The following is a 24,934-nucleotide window of genomic DNA, read 5'->3' on the forward strand; positions in this document are numbered from 1 at the left end:
TGCAGGGAGTATTGTTGGCATCTTCAATACCTGATCAAACTGTAAGCACTCCACAGCACCTGCTTCAGTCACCTTCATGGCTGCTGGAACAAATTATTTTCATTCACTCCTTCACTTGTCTTGAGGTAGACATATCCCTAACTCACCAATGGCTTTGTTGCCTGTCAGTTCCCCTGAAGCTGGTTTGGTCCATCCACTGTGATGTTTTACCAGGGTTTGGCTGCTGTGCATGACACATACTATGGCTTCTTGAAATCACAGATTAAGGTTGAGTGCACAGGTGGTCACTGAAGGTAGATAAGCAGCCTTGAAAGGGGCTCAGAAAGTCCTCAAACCAGAGGCATTCATCCTCTTAGAACACTCAAACACTCCCTGAGAGAGGTATGCAGATATCATTATAATCATTTTGCAAATGAAGGAAACTGAGAAAGATAAAATAACTTCCTCAGCACCCAACAGTAGATGAATTGTTTAGCCTAGACTTAGACTTAGTTCTTCTAGTAGCAATTTAATTATTTTTCTGCTATGACATCATTGTTCTACTTTCCCTCTGCAAAAGCTTTGTAATGACATGATATTCCACCACTAGGAGTGACCTTTACTTTTTTTCTGCTCTCTATGCTCCTTTCCCAGTTGGACCATTTAACAATTTTCATGACTGTTTGACTATTCACATGGCTTAGATGGGATGTATCACTAACTAATACATCTGAGAGATAGATCTCTCCTGACTTTCCTGCACTTCCCCTATCATGCCCTCAGTTATTTCTTCACCCTGAAAACTCAATTCTTCTCTGGACTTTCTACCCTGGATGTAGTCTCTAACTCTGTGACTTCTTCAGATTAATTGATTCTCTTCAGAGTCTCTGCTTTAAAAAGAAGGGCCAGGTCAGCCATAACTTCTTTCCTTTATAGGCTTTACACCTGACTTTACTGAACTTTCTCAATAATGTCCAGTTGCAGGTTATATTCATCTCTTTCCTATGATGTGCCTGCCACTGACTGCTCAGGTCCTTCAGTCTCTGGTCATGTGACTTCCCTCTATCCCCTGTAGACTGTCATCACTGTTATGATATACTGATGAAACCGAAGTATCCCTGGACCTTGCCATTGGCCCCTCTCCTTCACCTTTAGAACATCTAGATTTGAATAGGAATAAAAAAAATTTTTTTCACAAATCCTTTCTGTCAAGAGTAACTGGGTTTAATTAAATTGAATTGCAATTGTATAAACTCTTATTTAATAGGCATGAACCAGAACCCTTAAGGAAAAAGTATTTTGAGAGTCAAAGTCACGAAAAAGCCTGTTGGTTCAAAGTTAAATAAATTTTACTGAGTCTAAAGGGTATGCTTTGGAGCACTTTTAATATAGCTATGAATAACTTATGAAAAATGTGCTAAATTACTACTAATTCAAGAAATGAGAATTAAAACATTTCTGTGATTCTACCACACACTTACTTATCAGATAGACAAAGAACACACACACACAGTACTAAATGTTGGAGCAGATATAGTAAAACAGGCAAATTGATATATTGTGAATAGGTACAACTATTATAGGAAGTATCTTCTCTTTCTAATAGGTGATTCCTCTAAAAAGGATCAATATTTTTTATTCTTCTCCAGACTACACTCCTGATTTTTTCTCCAGAAAATTCTCTTAGAAAATTCTTCACCTTGAGAATTCAATTTTCTTCTGGACTTCACATATTGCCTTTCGTTCTTCCTCTTTAAAGAAGAAGCCCAACATTTAGCACTCTGTGTGTGTGTGTGTGTGTGTGTGTGTGTGTGTGTGTGTGGTCTTTGTCAATCTTCATTCCCCTCCAGTGTCTATTACAGACTTTCCCAAATTTCTCTCCAATGCCCAGGTGCAGGGTAACTTCTTTTCTTTTTATGTTTCTCCCTTCTGATTCTTACTAACCTTTTATATTTTATCTTTTACCATTAGAATATGAGCTACTGGGGTCAGCTGGGTGGCTCAGTGGATTGAGAGCCAGGTCCAAAGATGGGAGGTCGAGATTCAAATCTGGCCTCAGACACTTCCCAGCTCTGTGACCCTGGACAAGTCACTTGACCTCCATTGCCTAACCCTTACCACAATACACAGTATTGACTCCAAGATGGAAGGTAAGAGTTAAAAAAAAATAATGTAAGCTACCTCAGGAGAGCTTTCTTCATTTGAATATATTTCCAGAACTTTGAGCCATGCCTAGTACATAGTATTTAATAAATGCTTATGGCTTGTTGATATAAATAAAAAGTTACTAAATCACATATGTTATTTGACTCTACTATACCACCCATAAATCATTAAAAAATAGAAAAATATTCCACATGTACAAGAATATTTAGAAGTGTTTTCAAAATCTAGAAACAAAAGGAATGACCAATAATTGGGACACTGATTACGTTGTGGTATATGAACATGATAGAACACTATTACAGTATAATAAATTAGGAAATTAGATGAAACAAAAATATGGAAAACTTATGTGAACTGATATAGTGAAGAAAAATATATACCATGATATTAGTACTATAGAAATCAATAATTTTATAAAGAAATTAGCAGAAACAGGATAATTTCTGCAATAACAATAACATAAAAACCTTTGAAGTCATAAGAACTATAATTAATACAAGGACCATTCATAAATGCAAAGGATGGATGGCAAAATATACTATTCAGACAGAAAAGTGACCAATTAAGGGTAAAGAAATATATTTTAATAACTAATGAGAGAATTTGTTTTACTTGATGGTATATATTTGTTATGAGTAATTCATCTCTCTTTTATTCTCCATTTTTTTCCCAATGTGTTAGAGCGTGGCAGTGATAAAGAGGGGACAATGTCTGTCTATCTATCTATCTATCTACCTATCTGTCTGCCTGTCTGTCTGTCTCTGTTTCTGCCTGTCTGTCTGTGTCTGTCTGTCTCAATTAATAATTAAGAAGTTGGGTTAGTAACATAGATATGGGATGGTAAATGCATTTTCAGGTGAGGCCACAGTTTTCTTTAATTGTTTTACTTTGTTTCAAGAGATCTTTCAGAACGTGGGTGTAATCTGTATATATTTATTGAGTGAAAATAAAACATTAAGAAAATATTTAAGAAAAATATAAGAGTACAATGACTATTTTTCTGATGTGGAAGAAACTAAAAGATAGGAAAACATGCAATATATTTGGGTGATTGGTAACTCTCTAAGAAGGTCAGAGAAGTTACATTCTTTGCCCACCTAAAACAAAGATTCTCTTTTAACCTATAACAAAGCTGTGTATATTGTAGGGGCTTAATAAATGTTTGCATCATTAGATTAGTCATTTTAACTATGACTTTATATGAACTTCTTATATAAATTAATCATGTTTCTATTTGAAGTTATAATTCTGACCACTTCATTGGACTTTTGAGTGTTAGATCAGTAACTAAGAATTTTTGTGCTTGAGAAGTACTACAAACTGTACTAAGGGCAAGGGATGTAAAATATCCCCTTAGTTGAAGTGGGGCAGAAATATTGGTACATTAATGCAAAGCTACTGTTACAGATTTCTTATAATGGAAAGGTGGTGGGGCAAAAGACATGTTAGGAGAAAAGCTCATTTTATCCTACCAGCTGGGAGTTACATATTCTAAGTAATTGATTAATATTTAATGAACTTTCTATGATGCTAAAATACTACAAATATTGCCAGCACCTTTAAAATTCAATACACTGAAACAAAACCTTATTTCCCCCTCTTTAGTCATAACTTGAATTTTATACTAGAAAAGAACCTTAGGATCTTCAAGTCTAAGCTAAGCATTTTACAGATAAGAGAAAATAAGGATAAACAAGTACCAGAGCTGCAACACATCTTTCTACTCACACATGCTTCCTCTCTTCCTATTTGTTTCTGTGAAAGAAGGAAAATTCATTAAAATGAAGTGTCTTGTAGTCACTAATAATGTGATTTAAATCTTCATATATGTGTGAAAATCACAACTTCCATTTCTTAGCAAAGATCCAAACCTCAGTCAATATTTTCACTTAATAACCAACCTAATAAAATCACAGGTTTTCACTTTCGATAATTTAAGTGAGTGCTTTGATTATTTGACTCGCCAAGAAGAAACGAAAAGACACAAGAACACTCAGTATAGTTAGGTGATTGGTAACAATATATTGACAGATAGGGAGGCATAGTGGATATAGAACTGGCCTCAAAGTCAAAAAGGTCTCACTTCTAGATCCTGACAATCCATCTATGTGACCCTAGAAAAGTCACAACTTCTAAGTATCTCATGGAAAGTATCTCAGTCAGTGTTTCATAAAAGGGATTAATTTATATTTGTAGAGGACGTTTCTCACCCAGAGCTGTTGGGGAAGATTATACCACACTCACACACACACATAAGTATGGATGTATATATGGATGTGTATCATATACATGCTTATGTTGTCGTTCTTGCTATCTTGTACAATAGATGTATGAATAGGTTCTTGATTCATTAATTGACAGAGGGATGTTGAGGTAGAAGAGGGGATGATACTTAGAACTTTAGTACAAGGGGCAAGAATTAGGAGCAGTGGAGCAAAGTGGCAAAGGGGCAAATTTAATTTCAAAGTTAGGAAGAAAACCCCCAAACTTCCTAGCAATTTGAACTGTTTCAAAGTGGAACAGCTGCAAATTAACAGCATCAAGGATGAAAAGGGGGATCTCACCTCCAATGAAGAGGAAATTAAGGCAATCATTAAAAACTACTTTGCCCAACTATATGGCAATAAATATACCAACCTAGGTGATATGGATGAATATTTACAAAAATATAAATTGCCTAGACTAACAGAAGAAGAAATAGTTTTCTTAAATAATCCCATATCAGAAAAAGAAATCAAACAGGCCATCAAAGAACTTCCTAAGAAAAAATCCCCAGGGCCTGATGGATTCACCAGTGAATTCTATCAAATATTCAGAGAACAGTTAATCCTAATACTATACAAACTATTTGACATAATAAGCAAAGAGGGAGTTCTACCAAACTCCTTTTATGACACAAACATGGTACTAATTCCAAAGCCAGGCAGGCCAAAAACAGAGAAAGAAAAGACCAATCTCCCTAATGAATATAAATGCAAAAATCTTAAATAGGATACTAGCAAAAAGACTCCAGCAAGTGATCAGAAGGGTCATCCACCATGATCAAGTAGGATTTATACCAGGGATGCAGGGCTGGTTCAATATTAGGAAAACTATCCACATAATTGACCACATCAACAAGCAAACCAACAAGAACCACATGATTATCTCAATAGATGCAGAAAAAGCCTTTGATAAAATAAAACACCCATTCCTACTAAAAACACTAGAAAGCATAGGAATAGAAGGGCTGTTCCTAAAAATAATAAACAGTGTATATCTAAAACCATCAACTAATATCATCTGCAATGGGGATAAACTAAATCCATTCCCATTAAAATCAGGAATGAAACAAGGATGCCCATTATCACCTCTATTATTTGACATTGTATTAGAAACACTAGCAGTAGCAATTAGAGAAGAAAAAGAAATTGAAGGCATTAAAATAGGCAAGGAGGAGACCAAATTATCGCTTTTTGCAGATGGCATGATGGTTTACTTAAAGAATCCTAGAGATTCAACCAAAAAGCTAATCGAAATAATCAACAACTTTAGCAAAGTTGCAGTATACAAAATAAACCCACATAAGTCAGCAGCATTTCTAAATAATTCTAACACAGCTCAGCAGCAAGAACTAGAAAGAAATCCCATTCAAAATTACCTTAGACAAAATAAAATACTTAGGAATCTATCTCCCAAGATAAACACAGGAACTACATGAACACAACTACAAAACACTTTCCACACAACTAAAACTAGACTTGAACAATTGGAAGAACATTAACTGCTCATGGGTAGGACGAGCCAATATAATAAAAATGACCATCCTACCCAAACTCATCTATCTATTTAGTGCCATACCCATGGAACTTCCAAAAAAATTTTTTACTGATTTAGAAAAAATGGTAACAAAGTTCATTTGGAAGAACAAAAGATCAAGGATATCCAGGGAAATAATGAAAAAAAAAATACAAAGGAAGGGAACCTTGCAGTCCCAGATCTCAGACTATATTATAAAGCAGCGGTCACCAAAACAATCTGGTACTGGCTAAGAGACAGAAAGGAGGATCAGTGGAATAGACTGGGGGTAAGTGACCTCAGCAAGACAGTATATGACAAACCCAAAGATCCCAGCTTTTGGGACAAAAATCCATTATTTCATAAAAACTGATAGGAAAATTGGAGGACAGTGTTGGAAAGATTAGGTGTAGATCAACACCTCATACCCTACACCAAGATAAATTCAAAATGGGTGAATGACTTGAACATAAAGAAGGAAACTATAGGAAAATTAGGTGAACACAGAATAATATACATGTCAGACCTTTGGGAAGGGAAAGACTTCAAAACCAAGCAAGAATTAGAAAGAGTTACAAAATGCAAAATAAATAATCTGGAATACATCAAATTAAAAAGGTTTTGTACAAACAAAACCAATGTAACCAAAATCAGAAGGGTAGCAACAAATTGGGAAACAATCTTCATAAAAACCTCGGACAAAGGTTTAATTACTCAAATTTACAAAGAACTAAATCAATTGTACAAAAAATCAAGCCATTCTCCAATTGACAAATGGGCAAGGGACATGAACAGGCAGTTCTCAGCCAAAGAAATCAAAACTATTAATAAGCACATGAAAAAGTGCTCTACATCTCTTATAATCAGAGAGACGCAAATCAAAACAACTCTGAGGTATCACCTCACACCTAGCGGATTGGCTAACATGACAGCTATGGAAAGTAATGAATGCTGGAGGGGATGTGGCAAAGTGGGGACACTAATTCATTGCTGGTGGAGTTGTGAATTGATCCAGTCATTCTGGAGGGCAATTTGGAACTATGCCCAAAGGGTGATAAAAGACTGTCTGCCCTTTGATCCAGCTATAGCACTGCTGGGTTTGTACCCCAAAGAGATAATAAGTAAAAAGACTTGTACAAGAATATTCATAGCTGCACTCTTTGTGGTGGCCAAAAATTGGAAAATGAGGGGATGCCCATCAATTGGGGAATGGCTGAACAAATTGTGGTATATGTTGATGATGGAATACTATTGTGCTAAAAGGAATAATAAAGTAGAGGAATTCCATGGAGACAGGAACAACCTCCAGGAAGTGATGCAGAGAGAGAGGAGCAGAAGCAGGAAAACATTGTACACAGAGACTGATACATTGTGGTACAATCGAAGGTGATGGACTTCTCCATTAGTGTCAATGCAATGTCCCTGAACAATCTGCAGGGATCTAAAAAATACTATCCACAAGCAGAGGATAAATTGTGGGAGTAAAAACACCGATGAAAAGCAACTATTTGACTACAGGGGTTGAGGGGATATGACTGAGGAGAGACTCTAAATGAACACTCTAATGCAAATACCAACAACAGGGGAATGGGTTCGAGTCAAGAACACATGTGATAACCAGTGGAATTGTGTGTTGGCTATGGGAGAGCAAAAGGTGGTGGGAGGGGGGAGGGGAGGAGAAGAAAATGATCTTTGTTTCCAGTGAATAATGTTTGGAAATGACCAAATAAAATAATGTTTAAAATCAAAGTGGAACAGCCCACCTGGAGAGTGATACATTCTACCTCATTACAGATCTTCAAGGAGAGGCTACAAGATGATCACTTGTTTCATATACTTTTTTAGATTATTATTGATCTAGGTAACTCTTAAGATTTCTCCCAGCTCTGTGCTTTTCTGTTTCACTTTGCTTTATACATGGGCCCATATTTGATCTTTATATGTCATAAATTATTTTAATATGATGTTTAATATTATCATTTAATGTCAGTATTCATTCCACACTGACATTATTCTCAAAGTATAGAGTATAATGTAAAGATTTCTCTGTTTGTTTTACAGTTCTTTTTGTTATTCAGTGTAGAACACTGGGAATATCTTTTAAAAATACCCCTAGGAGCAATTCAACATACATTAGAAAGACACAAGCACCCAATAAAAAGAATCACTGGCAGAAATAAATGTAATGTCTATCTGTGTACGTGGTATATATCAAAAGAATGCTTAGTCTCTGAACACAGTTTTCTTTATTATTGCTTCATGATCATTGTCTACTGTCTGCCACTAATCTTGCCACAAGATTATATGCAGACATTTAGAGATTCCAAATCTTGATCATGTCACAAGAATATTTTTCTATGTAAATTATATACATTTGCTTCACAGGTATGAAAAGTCTTTGGGGAAATTTATTGGCAGATTCTCTATGAAAGATCTCTCTGGGCTGTTTCATTCTCTGCAATAAAATAAATTAAATTACTAATTAGATGTGCAAAGCTCTACTAGTGATGTAACTATATAGAGCACAAAACAAAGCAAAGTTTTCCAAAAAGTATTTACAGTTTGTGCAGGCAATAGAATCAATAGCCATTCCCATTCATTTAATTACAGACTAAAATTAGTTATATTTTGTGTATCTCTGTATTTTTAAATCAAAATTTTAATAAAGCTGTACATGACTACTTATTGTTCAAAATAAATCTTTATCTCATTTTGGGTTCATTATCATCCTTGATCAACAGGCAGTCAGGCTTTCAGATGATTGGGAGGAGGTTTCAAGGCAAGAGTAGTACTTTGGGACACTCTGTCTTTAATTTGGCAATAATTTTATTTTTTTGCCAGCAGATAAAATGAGTATTCTTATTTTGTCACAAATATGAATGGAATAATCACTTTCCATGTGTTCCATCAAATAAATTTCATAGCCAACCACTAGGACCATTTATAGTGTTGGGGTCTATTAACCTAGGACTTAATTTTCAGTGGAGTTGGTATGGAATTCTCTAAGGTTATCTTCTTATACCCTGGATTTGGTAAACCATTCTTCTAAAAAATTCCATTTCTGGAATCTTTGAGTTACTGTTTCTATACTTAGTCTATGACAATCTTTAAGCCTGTCCTGTAAGAAAGGAAGTTTGGTTAAATGAACTCCAAGGTTCTGTCTAGCTCTATCTAGGAATCTAGGAATTTCAGCTAGTAGGGTGAAAAGAGAAATATTGTAAAGAGCAGGGAAGTGGCTCAGTGGATAGAGTGCCAGGCCTGGTATTGGGAGGACTTGGGTTCAAATCTGACTTCAAAGAATTCCTAGCTATATGCCTCTGGGCAAGTCACTTAGCCCCAGCTACCTAGTCCTTGCTGTACTCCTGCTTTGATTCTAAAATGGAAGGTAAGGGTTATTTTAAAAGTAAAGAAAAAAATACACTAGTTGGAAAATTTAAATTTAAATACCCAATCCATCATTACTATTTGCATTGTCTTTGAGAGTTAATCATGACTTCTTTGAGACTTAGTTTCCTCATCTCATCTAATGGCATTAAAATATAAAATATAATAAAATTATGAAATAATTTGTAATTTTAAGTTACATTGTTGTTGTTAAATTGAAGCTATTATTGTTGTTAAATAAATGCTTTTTATTATGGATAGATTTCAGTACTCCTAATATAAAGAGTTACTTTGCCCCAAAATATTGTGTTCTTACTATCTGATTTTCTTCACCTCACTTTCTAATCAACATATAGACTAAGTTGAACAAATTTTTAATTGTTTGTCAAAGTGATCTTATCTCTAAGAATTATTATTCTGTCACTTAAGGCTCTGAATCATGATGCTTCCCAGATCCTCAGTCTATCCCTGAAAACCCATTCCCTTTCCACCATTTCCTCTCGGGCATTTTAAAACAACAAAATCTTAACTATCTGGTTATGTTTATTCATATTGAAAGTGATTTCACATTTTCTCCCTTTTTTATTATATGTGCATTCCTTCATAGTGATAATGCATATTTTCCATATGAAATAATTTCACAGAAAAAAGAGATATAAAGCCACTGTAAGACTCAAATATTACAGAGATGTTTTAGACTTAGCAAATATATCCTTTTAGTTACAGCCCTATTCCTTTCCCAACCTCCCCCTCTCCTGCCCTGTAGCCTTCATGTCACACACACCATTGTCATGAGGACTTTATTTTCCTGGAGGAAAGAGAATGCTATTTTTTCTTAAATGAAACTTTGCCATTCACGGAATCTCTACCTAATAAAGTTCTTATAAATAGAAAATGAAATATCCTTTCTCTACCAGTCTCTAGAAACTAAGGGTCCCATATCAATGTTGCAGATTTTATTACTTTTTGCGTAATAGGTCATCTACCACGAAAATATTTTTAAAGCAGGTTGAACTAAAGCACGGTCTGAAGATTTATCAGTCAGAGCAGGAAAGGAGCAGCCTCAGAGGGGGATAGAAAGATTACAATCTGAGGAGTGTAATGAGAATGCAGTGGGTTATGTTCATACCAATTCTCATTACAATCTTTGTCACCGCAATGGATTCACATTGTATCATTTTCTGTCCTTGTTATAATCTTTGTCAGAAAAATGAGACATCATATGTGCCATCTGTTTTTTTTTCCTCTCCTCCCCCTCTTCTAACTCTTTATTGTGTTTTTCCCAGATTGCATTAGTAGAATCAATTGTGCTGCTAATACAAGTCTATGGAACAGCTTTGATAAATATCAGTAGGAATGCCCATATCACAAATCCACAGACCAGATAATGGAATTGTAAAACAAAATAAGCTAATTATGGATAAGTACAAAACCTTGAAAAAATAAGACACATACAGATTTATCCCTTGTTCAAATGACACAAATGAGCAAAATTTATTCACCTCATTACAGAAACAAGAAGAAAGAAAAGTATTGACAAATCATTTATTCCTTCCCATCACCCACAGAAATATGTTGTTAAAGAAAAGTTATCTTTGTGGTGTAAAAGCATAAAGTCATAAAATCAGAGTACTGGAGAATCTGAAGGTTAGTGTCGCTGAGTCCCTGGGGCATTGAAGAAGCATGTATATAGTTGAACCAATTCCTTTAAGATATGCAATTAAAAAGAATACACAAACTCTCTAATAGTTATTTTCTTCTCTTAATATTTAAATCTTAGTTCATCATAAAATAAAGTTTTTCCTCCTTTCCTTCTCACTGGTGCTACAATAAATGTTCCCCCTCCAATTACCTTCTACATGATTTTCAAATCTATTTAGTCGTCTTCTCTCTGCTGAGTTCTAATTTCATGTTTGTAACTGCCTGCTAGATATTTCTATCCAGGTATCTCAGGCATCTTAAGTTTCACATTTTAAAAATTGAATCCATCATCTTTTGCCTTAAATCCAACCCTTTTCTTGGTTTCTTATTTCCACTGAGGGAGCCATCATTATAAAAAAAAAAAAAAACCCATATCTCCTGTCTTACCTTCTGCAGAAGAGCAGTAAGGGCTAGGCTATGTGGGTCAAGTGACTTGCCTAGGACCACACAGCTAGGAAGGGTCTGAGGTCAGATTTGAACCTGGGACCTCCCATCTCTAGGTTTGGCTCTCAAGCTACTGAACCACCCAATTGCCCCCCAGGAACCACCATTTACTAATAATGACCCAGGATTCATCCTTGTTTCTTCATCCTTGCCAACTACTGTTTCCAATCAGTTGTCAAATATAATCTACTCTATTTCTTCAATATCTCTCATTTTTCATCAGTCCTGGAGTCTGAGAATTTACATTGTAATGAAGGAGATGATCTGCCAAAACTACCTGTGTAGATGGAAGGCAGTCTGAAAGAGGAAGTTATTAGACAGTTATGGAGATCAGGAAAGACCTCCAACAAAAGGTGGAATTTGAGCTGAATCTTGATGGTTGTAGATGAGAGATGTTATGGGGGTAGAAACAATATATGGCAACTGATTTCATATATATATATATATATATGAATTATATATATACACATATATATGAATATAGAAATATATGTGCATATATAAATGTTTTTATGTTATATATGTATAAGTATATAAAATCAGTTGCCAAATATATATGTATACAGACACATACTCATATATATATATATACATATATATGTGTATATGAGTGAAATAGAAATCATTAGCTAAGGTGACTGGGAATGTGTATAAGTAATGCTATAGTGATAGAACAAGGGAGTGATCTAGACAATGAGAGAAAAAAAGGAAGTCACTCATCCTTCTGACTTCTCAAACCAAAGCAGTCTTCCCCGTTACTGTTCCTTTCTATGCACTGTTTTCTCCTATGAGAATGTAAGCTCCTTGAGGACAAAGTCTTTCTGTCATTTTATTAATATCCCAATACTTTGCACAGAGCTTTATGCCTACTGAAAACCTAATTATTTTCATTATTGTTCTTTTTGTTATTGTTCTTTAATTGAAAGAAGTACTTTGTGTCTACAAACATTGAACTTCTACATTTTTAATCTGTACTTATTAAGCTTCTCTTTGTGTGATACATAGATTCTAAAGTCAAATTTAATATATTTCATGAGTCTTTGGGAGGAAATTTTGTTAAAGGGAAATATTTAGTAATTCCTGTATCCTCATATTTCAAAGATATACAATTTCCTTTCTCCAAAGCAGATTATAATTTCTCTACACCTTAATAGATGGATTTCACAAGCTACTTCATTTTGGAAGATATTATCATCTGTTGATCAGTGATCTAGTGAAGATAAGCTCAAAACATAGCTGTGTTGATCCTCAAATGACCAACAAATGATCCATCATTGGGCTTGTACTCAATGGAGTTCCAACTTCAAAGAACTTTCAGAGCTTTCAATTGACTCTAATAATCTTTAAGAAACTAAAGTTGCTTCAACAGTATGATAGGACATATCCTTACCACCTTCTATCTTAGTATTGATTCTGAGGCAGAAAAGTGATAAAAGCTAGGGAATGGGGGTTAAGTGATTTGCCCAGGGTCACACAGCCAAGAAGTCTCTGAGGCCATATTTGAATGTAGAACCTCCTTTCTTCAACCCAAGCTCTCTATCCACTTAGCCACCCAGTTGATCCCCCAAAATAAACAGATATTTTAACTTTATCCAATGAGCATTATTTTGAATAGAGGAAATGAGAGCAATTGAAGACCAGTCATATACCAATTCACTGAATCAAAATTAAATTACAAGTTCTGATTTGTACTAATAATGAATGCCACTCTGCACAATAGTTACAAACTTAAACAGAACCTCTTAGAATCAGAGAATCATTTATGTAGTACTGGAAGAGAGTTTGAAAACTATTGAATTCAATCCTTTAACTTTATAAAAAAAGCTTCCTCCCAGGAAGGTTAAGTGATTTGTCCCAGGTTACACAACTAGAAAAGAACAGAGGCAAATTTTTAATCTGGTGCTTGTAATTTCACAGTTACCACTTGGCAGAGTAATTTCAATTTTTACTCATTCATTAATTTAATAATTTATGTCAGTAGTGGCTTCATCATATAGGACATAATAACTGGCTATACATTATGGGTAGCTAAGTGGATAGAGTGCCAGGTCTGGAATTAGGAAGATCTGAATTCAAATCCAGCTTCAAACACATACTAGCTGTGTGACCCTGAGCAAGTCATTTAACCCTATTTGCCTTAGTTTTCTCATCTGTAGAATGACCTGGAGAAGGAAATGGCAAATCAACCTAGAATCAGTGCCAAAGAAACACAAAATTGGATACCAGAGTCAAACCTGACTGAAGATTATTGGAAAACAACAGAATGCATTCATTATTTTAGGTCATATGGGAAATACAAAGAGAAGTGGACATAGTTCCTGATCTCAATGAAATTGAAATACAATACATGTTGGTTGTGGGTCACCTCACCCATATCTAGGCTTGTAATGGCTAACATAGCACAACAGAGTAGTAAATATAGGGAGAATACAAAATGACTTTTTGAACTTAATCATAACATTTTCTAGGGCAAATCCAATATTATTACAAAGAATTAGAGGTTGCATGCATTATCATTGCCAAGCATGCCTATCATCTTTAGCTCCAAGCTAATTAACTAGATAGCAAGTATAGAAAACAAATTCAAATAATTCAACTTCATTTGATTTTTATAAATATGAAAATGTTTGATGAATTTGTTTAAAATACTTTTATTGATATCTTTTTATACTTCTGTAGTTATCTATTAAATATTCCATTGAGAAATGAGATGAACCTTGCAACAAGCCTAATAGAGTATCTAAATCTGACCAGATAAATAGCCTTTTGTATCCAGTGGTTACCGTCCCTCTCTAATGAAAGGAAGGAGTTTCATTACTAGTTCTTCCAGACCAAAACTGATCATTATACCTAGTCAGAATCTACTTTTTTAAAAGTATTCTGCTAACTGTGTTTCAAATTACAACAACAGTTTTATGAAAAACAGAAAAAAATTGGCAAGTGATGCCCTAGGCATTTTAATATCCATCAATTTGCAATTTACAAATGTCACTCTTTAAAATATTTTATGCTGCTATGTTGGCAAGTTCTATATTGTAACTAAGTCCAATCACCTAGGAACAGTATTGGTGAGATCACTTTGTGTCAGGAAAAATTCCATTGAAGTATGATTCCTTAAATTCTCTCATTCTTTTTTCACTCCTCATTTTCCCTGTTAATATTCCAAGCACATATTTATTCTATCAAGGGCACAGTATATATGTTTTACTTCTCATAATGGCATTTGTTCTTATAATAATGAAATATAGCTCTTTCACTATGACCAAAATCCTTTCAAAGAACCCAAGGGAGATAGCCACCAAATACTGTAATCCTCCCCCCTACCCCATTACATCTACTGAAGCAAATTTAGTGATTTGAAACCTACATCCCCTGGACTGATTATAATGTTTCTAGATTTACTTTCTTCTTGAGTCTGTTTTTCCCCCCAAATCTCTCAAAATGTCAGCATTTTAAAAAGGCAAAGAAGACGGCTGAGTAGCTAAAATGTAACCTCATTTAGACACATAAAGGGATAGGTTTTAGATATGGTTTTAGAAAATTAAAACTTTTCTATCTATCTAATAATATCCTAGATAGTACATTTTAATCATACAAATTTAAGGTTTGGAATTCCTTTTCATATATCTTAGCAAATGTTTTGAAATGAAAAAAAACAAAAACAGTATTTTATTAGGTAATCTGTATTTCATCATTTAATCCTGGATTTTTTGAGGTTTTGCTTCCTTAAGTCCTGTCCTCTTCTATTGGTTCTATTCTTTTTCTTTATCTCCATAATAGAAATTTTCAATTATAGCTTCCTTTTTTTTCTTCTCTTGTTTACTAATATTTTTCTTCCTCCTTTTGGACTGTATACTTGATCCTCTGTTTGTTTACTGGACCTGGGTGTTTGAACTCTTCTTTCCTGTAGGGAATATTAGATTTTCTCTCTGTTCTGCTGGTATACTGGATTAGACAAGTAGAACCAACCTGATAAGCTAATCTGCCCTGAGGTCAAATCTTCACTAGCTGCCACTGAGGCTAAGGGTGCCCAACCAGCTGATCATACTGGTACTTCCTTGCCAGCTGCTGTCAGAGCCTTGAGCTTCACATAGTGGTACAGAGTGTATAAGTGGAAATTTTCTACTTTTGAATTATGTTCCCCAATATTATTTTTGTATTTCCCAGTATCCTTTTCCCTTAGCTTACTTGGGTCTTTATGTTATTTTTTATAAGTTTTTGTAACTCCTCCCTTCTCTTTCTAATCTCTTACCACTGTGGTTTGAGTTAGATAGCTCTTTTAAACTCATTTTTATTTTAGTTATTTTAATAAATCATATAACTATAATACATGTTATTAATTGTATATTAATTTTAATTCTCAGAGGAGGTACACCCTTAAGCTGCAGCCTTCAAATTTGAATCCCACAGTCAGTCTGTTTCTTATCACAGTAGGTGATGGAGGGGTGTTGGGTCTCTCCCTTATTCCATGAAAATTGACTCTCTCTGCCTACCTTTCAAGTTGTATTCTGCAGGAGAGTCCTGTAGCTCCATTTGGTTGTTGGGTTTGGATTTCTGTCTTTTTTTTAAACACCTTTTAAATATTGGTATGAAAGGATATTCAGAGAGGTTTCAACTTCTGCTTCTTCTAAGTCACCATCTTGACTCTGCCTGCCATCATTTAATCCTAAAGATGAAAACAATATCTTCATCTCATTAGAAAATTTGATTCTTAAGTGCTGTATAATTGGCTAGACTCTGGAACTTTTTTTTCCAGGAAATTGAAAACTGGAAAAATGTAATTCCACTTTTTCCATTTAAGCAATACATGCTTCCACTAATGTACTACTTGTGTCAGTGTCAACATATGCTGCCTGGCTACATGAGTGGCATCAAAAAGATACTATTTATAACAAGCTTTGCAAAAAATAAAGCACAATATAAATGAACATTTGTTATTGTTCTCCTTGCTCATTAGTTTAGAAGTTTCATGTCAAACTGTCTAGTCAAAAATACAGGCACTTCTGTAGTAATCAATGGTTACTGCTGCATCTTCATCTTTTGCACCATCTGTAGATAAGCTGGGATCCTCCAGTCCATTAGCCAGCAGTTCCATGGATGACTCAGAGCAGATAATATCTCTAGGATTCATGTTCTGTAGATAGTGTCTGTTCCATTAAGATCTCTACAACCAGAGTATCAGAAGGAAGAGAAAAGACTTAATTTGGATGAGAGGTACTGAGAGTCTTGAAACATTTCCTCAGTTTCTCAAAAGGTACCAAATTTCTTCTTCATTTGGATGTTGATCCAATTTGACCTATATATAGGCTATAATCTAAGACAAATTATCTTTCTAGTACTTGTAGATGAGTCCTATAACCTGTCTCTTGACTCTTCCTTGCTCTTATGCCTCTCTTTAAAAGAAAGTCCAATTAACTCCATATGTCAATGGGTGATGGGAATCAACAATATTTTCAGAGTCCCAAACACTCTCTAGAGGTATTCTGTAGAATGTGAAAAAATAGAATCATTCTAGTACTTGGTACATGGTAGCTCTTGTCTGGTATGCTATCTTGTACTTTTCTGGGACATCTAGACAAGAAAAACTCTGTCCTCTGAGTATAGTTCATGACTCTATACTAGATCATTGATGAGTTCTCTATGCCCTCTGATGAGAATAAAGCTAGATAAAAATTTTAAGTAGTCTCTCAGTTAAATGATCTCATAAATGTCTACTCTTTTTCATCCTCAGACTCCAAAGTATGGGTCAATAGCCATCAGGGACCCTCTCTTAAACATGAACAAATACTGGAAAAGGCCTGAGGAATTATTACTAATCATAAGATAAACATTCAGAAGAAATAATACAAAAAAAAAGGTTTATGAATCTTTTCTTTGGGTTCCACCATCACTAGCATATTATTTTTAAAATTAATTTATTTGGTCAATTTAGAACATTATTCCTTGGTTACAAGAATCACATTATTTCCCACCCTCCCCTCCCCTTACCATTCCCACAGCCAATGCACAAATTCATTGGGTATTACCTGTGTCTTTGATCAGAACCGATTTCCATGTTGTTGATGTTTGCACTAGGATATTCATTTAGAGTATACATCCCCAACCATATCCCCTCGACCCATATAATCAAGCAGTTGTTTTTCTTCTGTGTTTCTACTTCCACAATTTTTCCTCTGAATGTGAATAGTGTTCATTCTCATAGATTCTTCAAAGTTGTTCTGGATCATTGCATTGCTGCTAGTAGAGAAGTCCATTACATTTGATTATACAACAGTGTATCAGTCTCTGTGTATAACATTCTCCTGGTTCTGCTCCTCTCGCACTGCATCAATTCCTGGAGGTTGTTCCAGTCCCCATGGCTTTCCTACACTTCATCATTTCTTTGAGCACAATAGTATTCTATCACCAACATATACCACAATTTGTTCAGCCTTTCCCCCCCAATTGAAGGACATCCCATCATTTTACAATTTTTTGCCACCACAAAGAGTGCAGCTATGAATATTTTTGTAAATGTCTTTTTCCTTATTATCTCTTTGGGGTACAAACCCAGCAGTGCTATGACTGGATCAAAGGGCAGACAGTCTCTTATCACCCTTTGGGCATAGTTCCAAATTGCCCTCCAGAATGATTGGATCAATTCACAACTCCACCAGCAATGCATTAATGTCCGGACTTTGCCACATCCCCTCCAGCATTCATTACTTCCCATTGCTGTCATGTTAGCCAATCTGCTAGGTGTGAGGTGATACCTCAGAGTTGTTTTGATTTGCATCTCTCTCCGATTATAAGAGATTTAGAACACTTCCCTCTTTGAGTCAATTTCAATGCAGGTAAGAGTTGAGTATTTCCTATCTCCAACCTCTGTACCCTTCTAGTGTATTGATGTTATCCCCCTCCCACCATATGTTTCTTTGTGACATATATATTTACCCCCTTTTATTTCTTTTCCCATTTCTTTTAGTGTTAATCTCTTTTTTAGCTCTAGTTGTATATATATATATATATATATATATATTTATGCATATATACATATATACATATTTATGTCTTATTTTATCCTATACAGTTTGTCAATGCTCCCTCTAAGTGTAATTCTTCTAGCTGCCCAGGTGGTAATAACAATTTTTAAGAGTTACCAATGACCTCTTTTCTTATAGGGATACATATCATTTTAACTTATTCGGCCTCTTAAAAAAAAGTTATGTTTCTTTTATTTCTTTTTTGCTTTTTTGTGTTTCTTTTTTCTTTCCCCCCCTCTTTTTTAATTACCTTTTGATTAAATTTTGTTGGGTAGTTTATTCTTGGTTGTATACCTAGTTTCCTTGCTTCCCAGAATATCATATTGCATGCCTTTTGGTCCTTCAGTGTAGATGCAGCCAGATCCTGTGATATCCTCAATGTGTTTCCATGGTATCTGAATGACTTCTTCTTAGCAGCTTGTAATATTTTTTCCTTGTTCTGATATTTCTTGAATTCAGCTGTAACATTCCTGAATGTTGTCAGTTGGGGAATAAGTACAGGAGGTGATCCGTAGATTCTTTCAATCTTTTCCCTCTTGTTCTAGAATATCGGGGCAGTTTTATTGGATAATTTCCTTTAGTATTATGTCCAGGCTTTTTCTTTTGTCATGGTCTTCTGGTAGACCAATGATTCTTAATTTGTCTCTCCCAGATTGATTTTCTAAATCTTCTGTTTTGTGAATGAGGTACTTCATATGTTCTTCAATTTTTTGAGTCTTTTAATTTTGTTTTATAGTATCCTGCTGCCTTGTCAAGTCATTTGATTCTAGTTGTTTTATTCTAGTTCTTAATAACTGAATTTCATTTCTCACTTTTTTGTCATCCTTCTCCTTCTGGTCTGATTTTCTTTGGAGGTCATCTTTCATCTCCTTTGCCTCAACTTTTGTAAAAAATAAATTAGTCTCTAGTAAAAAATATTATATGATATGAAATCCATTTCCTCTTCATATCTGGCAATGATCCACTATGAGTACAAGCAAATGAATTTCCAAGGTAAGAGTTTCTTTTTTTTTAATAAAGAACAGTAGTACCGCATGTAATGCACATTCAAATAGGTATCATTATCCCCCAAATTCACAATATCCCAATTAATTACAATAGCAAATAAGCCCACTATCATATTTCACTTAAATTGCTGTGTGACATAAAAAAAATTTGTCACAATTTTTACAGATGTATCAAATCTTTCAACCTTGGCAAATACATTTTTAAACAAAGTAAAACGTATTTGGTTCTAGAACATCATCAAGAAAACCAGATATCATTCTGTTGGAAGTAAAGTGAGCTGAAGAGTTATAAATGAGAGATGTTTCTCTTTTGGGAGCCATCCAGGGGTCCCATGCCTTGGGATTAACTTCCCAGCTCCTTTGGTATGAGACTGTGATGTCCCATCCATTCACATTTTTATAAATGTGGGAGGTGAGGATTATAACTATATTTCACTTTAGCTACTAAAATGGACCTTACCTCCTATTAGAGGTAGGCAAAATGATCAGTTGTTGAAAACAAAATCATGTCTAAAGAACTCTTAAAATCAATTTGAGACATTTATCTCATTAAATTTTCTAAAGGTTGTTATACAGTTGTAGGAATGTTCTGATGGAGTTCATCTATTCTCTGTGTGACAATTTACAAAGTCAAAAATAGAAAAAAGCTGTGTTTATATATGGACTTATTTAATAGTGTTTGTTTAGTATAGTTATAGGGGAAAAGCAACAGAATATAACAGTATTTAAAACCTAGTACATTAAAATGATTCAGTGTAACAGAATAGTATTGAATATATTAATATATGAACTTAAAACCAACAAAATTAAATCTTAGACAAAACAATCAGCAAAATGCAATAAAATACAGAGATTTTTGAAAAACATTGGAGTCTGAAAAGCCTTAAAAATATAACCTTCAATCTCTTTAAAGTTCATTGTTTTTGTTTGTTTGTTTGTTTGTTTGTTATCCATTGAAATGCCTATTGTCAGAACTATGGAATTCGTTCCAAGGCAGAAGATTGGTAAGGGGTAGGCAATGAGGGTCAAGTGCCCTGCTCAGGGTCACACAGCTAGGAAGTATCTGAGGCCAGATCTGAACCCAGGAACTCAAGTCTCTAGGATTGGACCTCAAACCACTTAGCTATCCAGCTGCCCTCCCATTTTGAGGGTGGGTTTTTTGGAATCTCAAATTGGGTAGGCCCTGGCAAAAAGCTTCAGGGAGATGAATGTCTTTCCTGAATCTCAGGTGAGATAAATAAAAGAATCAGTGCACTCAAAAGATATCCTTTGAAATATGCCATGCTTGTAATCAACTTCCTGTTTTTCAAAAGTCTCTTTCTACTCCTCATTCTCCCCCCGACCCCACCCCCCATCCGCCCACCCCTGCCCAGTCCCCTGCCATGTGGAGGCTAATTGTAGTCTTAGGAAAAATCACCCTCATTTTTACCAGCTGGTTTTTGATTCCAAAGACACAAAGGGCAGCTGGGGCTGGGCCTCGGGTGATGAGCGATCTTGCTCAGAGGCCAGAGTTGCTGGGGCCAGGGCTGGGCAAGGTGAGTGAGATGGCTGAAGGCCAGGAGCAGGAGCAGGACTGGGTGGGCAGGGCTGGGACCAGGTGAGTGATCTGGGTCAAGCAGGTCCAGAGCAGATTACTGGAGCACAGAAGCAGGCAGTGGGAGCGAGTTGAATCAAGAAGCTTTTTGAGGGTAGGTGAGAAGCCTTGGCAAGAGAAACTTGGCTTAAAAAAATTATCTAGGCTATCTTAAAAAAAAAACAAATTGAGAATTTCTCATCCAATTTTGTGGTTGCCAAAAATTGTAAAAATTAAATTAGTCTCTAGTAATAAAAATACTATATTTTATGAGGTTTATTAAGGATTATTAGAATTCAAGGAATAAAGAAAAATACAAAAATAAGAAATCACGTGCCCATGGCTGATTAGCCAAATCAGAATATGCAAGCTGAGCTTACTTACTACATCATCGCAATGGGAGAACAGAGCATAGAAGAGGGAGAGGTAGATGTTACTGCCAGTTTAAATCCTAACTGGGATCTCGCCCAGGTGGAGACTCAGGTGAGATTATAGGGAATTCTAGGAAATAGCAAGAACTTCTGGGGATTGAAGTCTAGGGTCCAAATCTCCATTTTTACACTTTCATCTCCTTTGCCTCATTTTTAAGCAGGTTGATTTTGGCTTTCAAGACACTATTTTCTTGTTTTAGTGAAAGTGCCTCTGTTTACAGATGACTTACCTTAGTTTTTAAGTTCTTTTCCCAGTTGTCTTCGCATCCTCTCTTAATTGTGTTTTGAATTATATTTTGAGTTCTTACAGAGCCTGTGTTCAATTCAATGGGTTTTCTGTATTTTTGCTTGTTGTCCCCTCATCCTTCTCTGTTACATTTGCTCTTTGTTTATTGACTCTATAGAAGCTGTGGATTGTAATTTCTTTTTTTTTTTCTGTTGTTTGATCATATTTACCTCTTCTTTACTCCCTGCAGTTGCCAGAGCTCTTGCTCCTCTTATTTTTTTGTGGTTTTGGGCTTTTCTTTCTGCCTTCACCCTTGGAGTTTTGTCAGTAAATCTCTCAGTGGAGTCTGTGGGGGAGGGGTTTTGGAGCTTGACCTTCCCTGCCCTCTGGAGTCTTTGATGAGATTAATTCTGGCTGGGTTGCAGAATGTGCCCTGAGGCAAAAACCTCAGGAAATGGGGGGTGCAATATGGAATGTCTCCACTGTTGCAACTGCTGCCCACTCTGTGCTCTGTGTTTCTTCTCAATCTTCCTCCCTACTACCTGTGTTGGATGCTCTGAATCTGGCACAGTTTGCTTGCAAGCTACTCCCTCCAGAACAGTGCCTTTGCCTACCCAGAGGTTCCAGCTGCCACTAAAGGCTTAGAGCTCTAGGTGGGGGAGGGGTGCTGGGACCTTCCTTCTTCCTTCCCCTTAAACTGGAGTGTTCTGGAATTCAGGCTTTGAGGGGCATACCTTTTAAGTTTAATCTAGCTGGAGGGTTCCTTCCCTCTGTCTTGTTGTTAGGTTTTATTTTCAGTCCCCTGGGAGCATTTAGTTTGTAATCAGTAAAGAAGGGATTTCAGAGGTCTGAATGTTTGCTGCCTCTATGCCGCCATCTTGACTCCGCCTCCTCCATCCATAGCATATTAAACAAAATGAGATAAAAATTTTTGCTAGGGATTTCCTCAAGGTTTTATGGGGATATTTTAATTCTTATCATGAGTAAAAGTAACTTGCTTCCAAAAATCTCTATTTTTAATAAATTCTTGTGGAAAAGTCACACACTGGAAAGCATTTTTCCAAGTGTAAATTTGCTACTGGTGAAATATTTTGGCTCTTCAAAGAGTATATTAGTGACTACTCTGTGGCATGTTCTTCCATTCCCCTTTCAGATACAAGAAGAATATGTAATCATGCTCCAAAGGTTTGCTGCTACTCATGTTCTCCATGTAAGGAGTTCAGGCCCTCTAGCATTTTTCACTGAAAATATCTGAGAAAGATCAAAGATAACTTTTACTTTTTTTTGTCATCCTAGGAGAACAAAACTTGTTCTGGACAAGATCCAGTGTTTTTGCTGGCCAAGAAATTCAAGTTTACTCAAAAGCTATGAATGAGTACATATGAGGAATTAATTTCCTTCTTGTCCAATATTAAGGCTAGTTTACAGTCCAATAAAGCATTTTATTACTGGGCTCCAAATTCTGCTACTTGTCCAATAATAGAATGCCTTCAGTAGAGATAAGTTGGATTCTTTGCATGGACTTGAAAGAATTTCTAGGCCAGTTTGTCTAGCCAGCTGAATTACACTAAAGAAATAATTATGCTCGATATAGAAAAATATTAGGTAGGGTTGTTAAAGAAACAGTCTAGCAAAAGAATTCCTAGCATAGTACAAACACGTGTATCACAAATGAGTCATATAATGAAAATAATATTATTAAGAATAATTCTAAAAATACAAAGTGTACAATTCTGAAACAAGTTCAGAAATGTATTAATTAATATCTATCCTAGTCTCAAGGAAGCCTGCCTCAGAAACTGTCTTTTGAACTTAGACAAGCCATTTAACCTCTCTCATCCTCAGTCCCTTTTCTATAAAACAGGGATAATAATAGTACTTGCCTCCCAGGGTTGTTTGAAAGATCAAATGAAATAATAAATATAAAGTGCTTTGTGAAACTTAAAGCAATATGTGTTTTATTATGATGTAGCCACCTCAATAGTGCTTCTTTATGAAAAGGATCAATATCCACACAACCAACCTGAGTATCACCCCTGACTTTCAATCTCAAATCATCACTTCCCTATTGAATATTATTAATGGGTGATGGTAGAGGTTTGATGGAAACATCTCAAATTCAAGATGTCCAAAACAGGACTTATTTTCTTTTCCCCAAGACCAGCTTCTCTCCCAAACACTCTTATTTCTACTGGCAGCCTCACCATTCATCCAGTGTCACAGGACTGAAGTTTTGGCATTACCTAGATTCCTTATGTTCTCATCCAAAATATCCAATTAAGTGCCAAATCTTGCCATTTCTACATTCAAAACATCTCTCATATTTGATAAAAGCTGACAATTCCAGCACTACTCCTTCATTTTGGGCCACCATCTAGATTATTTCAAGCACTTTCTAATGGGTTCATCCCCTGCACCAAGTTGTTCAACACTAGTTTATCCTGTGCACTATTGCCAAAGTAAGTTTTCTCAAACACATACATGGCTATGCAACTGCCCTAATCAATCTCTTGCAGTGACTCTTTATTGCTTCTAGGATTAAAAATAATATTCTCTGTTTAGCTTTTAAAACCATTCACAAACTTGCCCCAACTACTATTTACAGCCTCATTTAATATTATTCCCTCTCTTATCCTCTGCAATTCAGCCAACTGACCTTCTCTTGATCTCACACATGGTACTCCCTCTCTCATTTTTGTGGCTTTGCACTAAATATCCCCCATCCTGAGAATAGCTTATCCCTTCTTTTTCTCTTTTCCCTGAGAAAATATTTACCTGCTTTCAAGATGTAATGAAAATACCTTCTGCCTGAAGCCTCAGGCAGCAACTCCCAAGTATTCAGTTTCTTCCCTCCCAAACTATTTTGTATGTAACTACTTTATATTTCTGAAGAGAAAGCTCAGTTCAAATCCAGTCTCAGACACTTTATTTTATTAGCTCTGACTACACATGGCCAGGGCAATTCATATTTTTTGGTCTTTTAGATCTGATTTCATGTGTTTACCTTTCTATGCTTCTCTTTAATATTTTTTTTGGGGGGGGAGTCAAATTATCCATTCAGCTCTGGTCTTTTTTTTAAACCCTTACCTTCTATCTTAGAATCACTACTGTGTATTGATCCCAAGGCAGAAGAGTGATAAGGGCTAGGCAATGGGGTTAAGTGACTTGCCCAGGGTCACACAGCTGTGAAGTGTCTGAGGTCACATTTGAACCCAGGACCTTCT

Source organism: Monodelphis domestica, chromosome 6 (genome assembly GCF_027887165.1).
Source record: "Monodelphis domestica isolate mMonDom1 chromosome 6, mMonDom1.pri, whole genome shotgun sequence".
Taxonomy (NCBI): Eukaryota; Metazoa; Chordata; class Mammalia; order Didelphimorphia; family Didelphidae; genus Monodelphis; species Monodelphis domestica.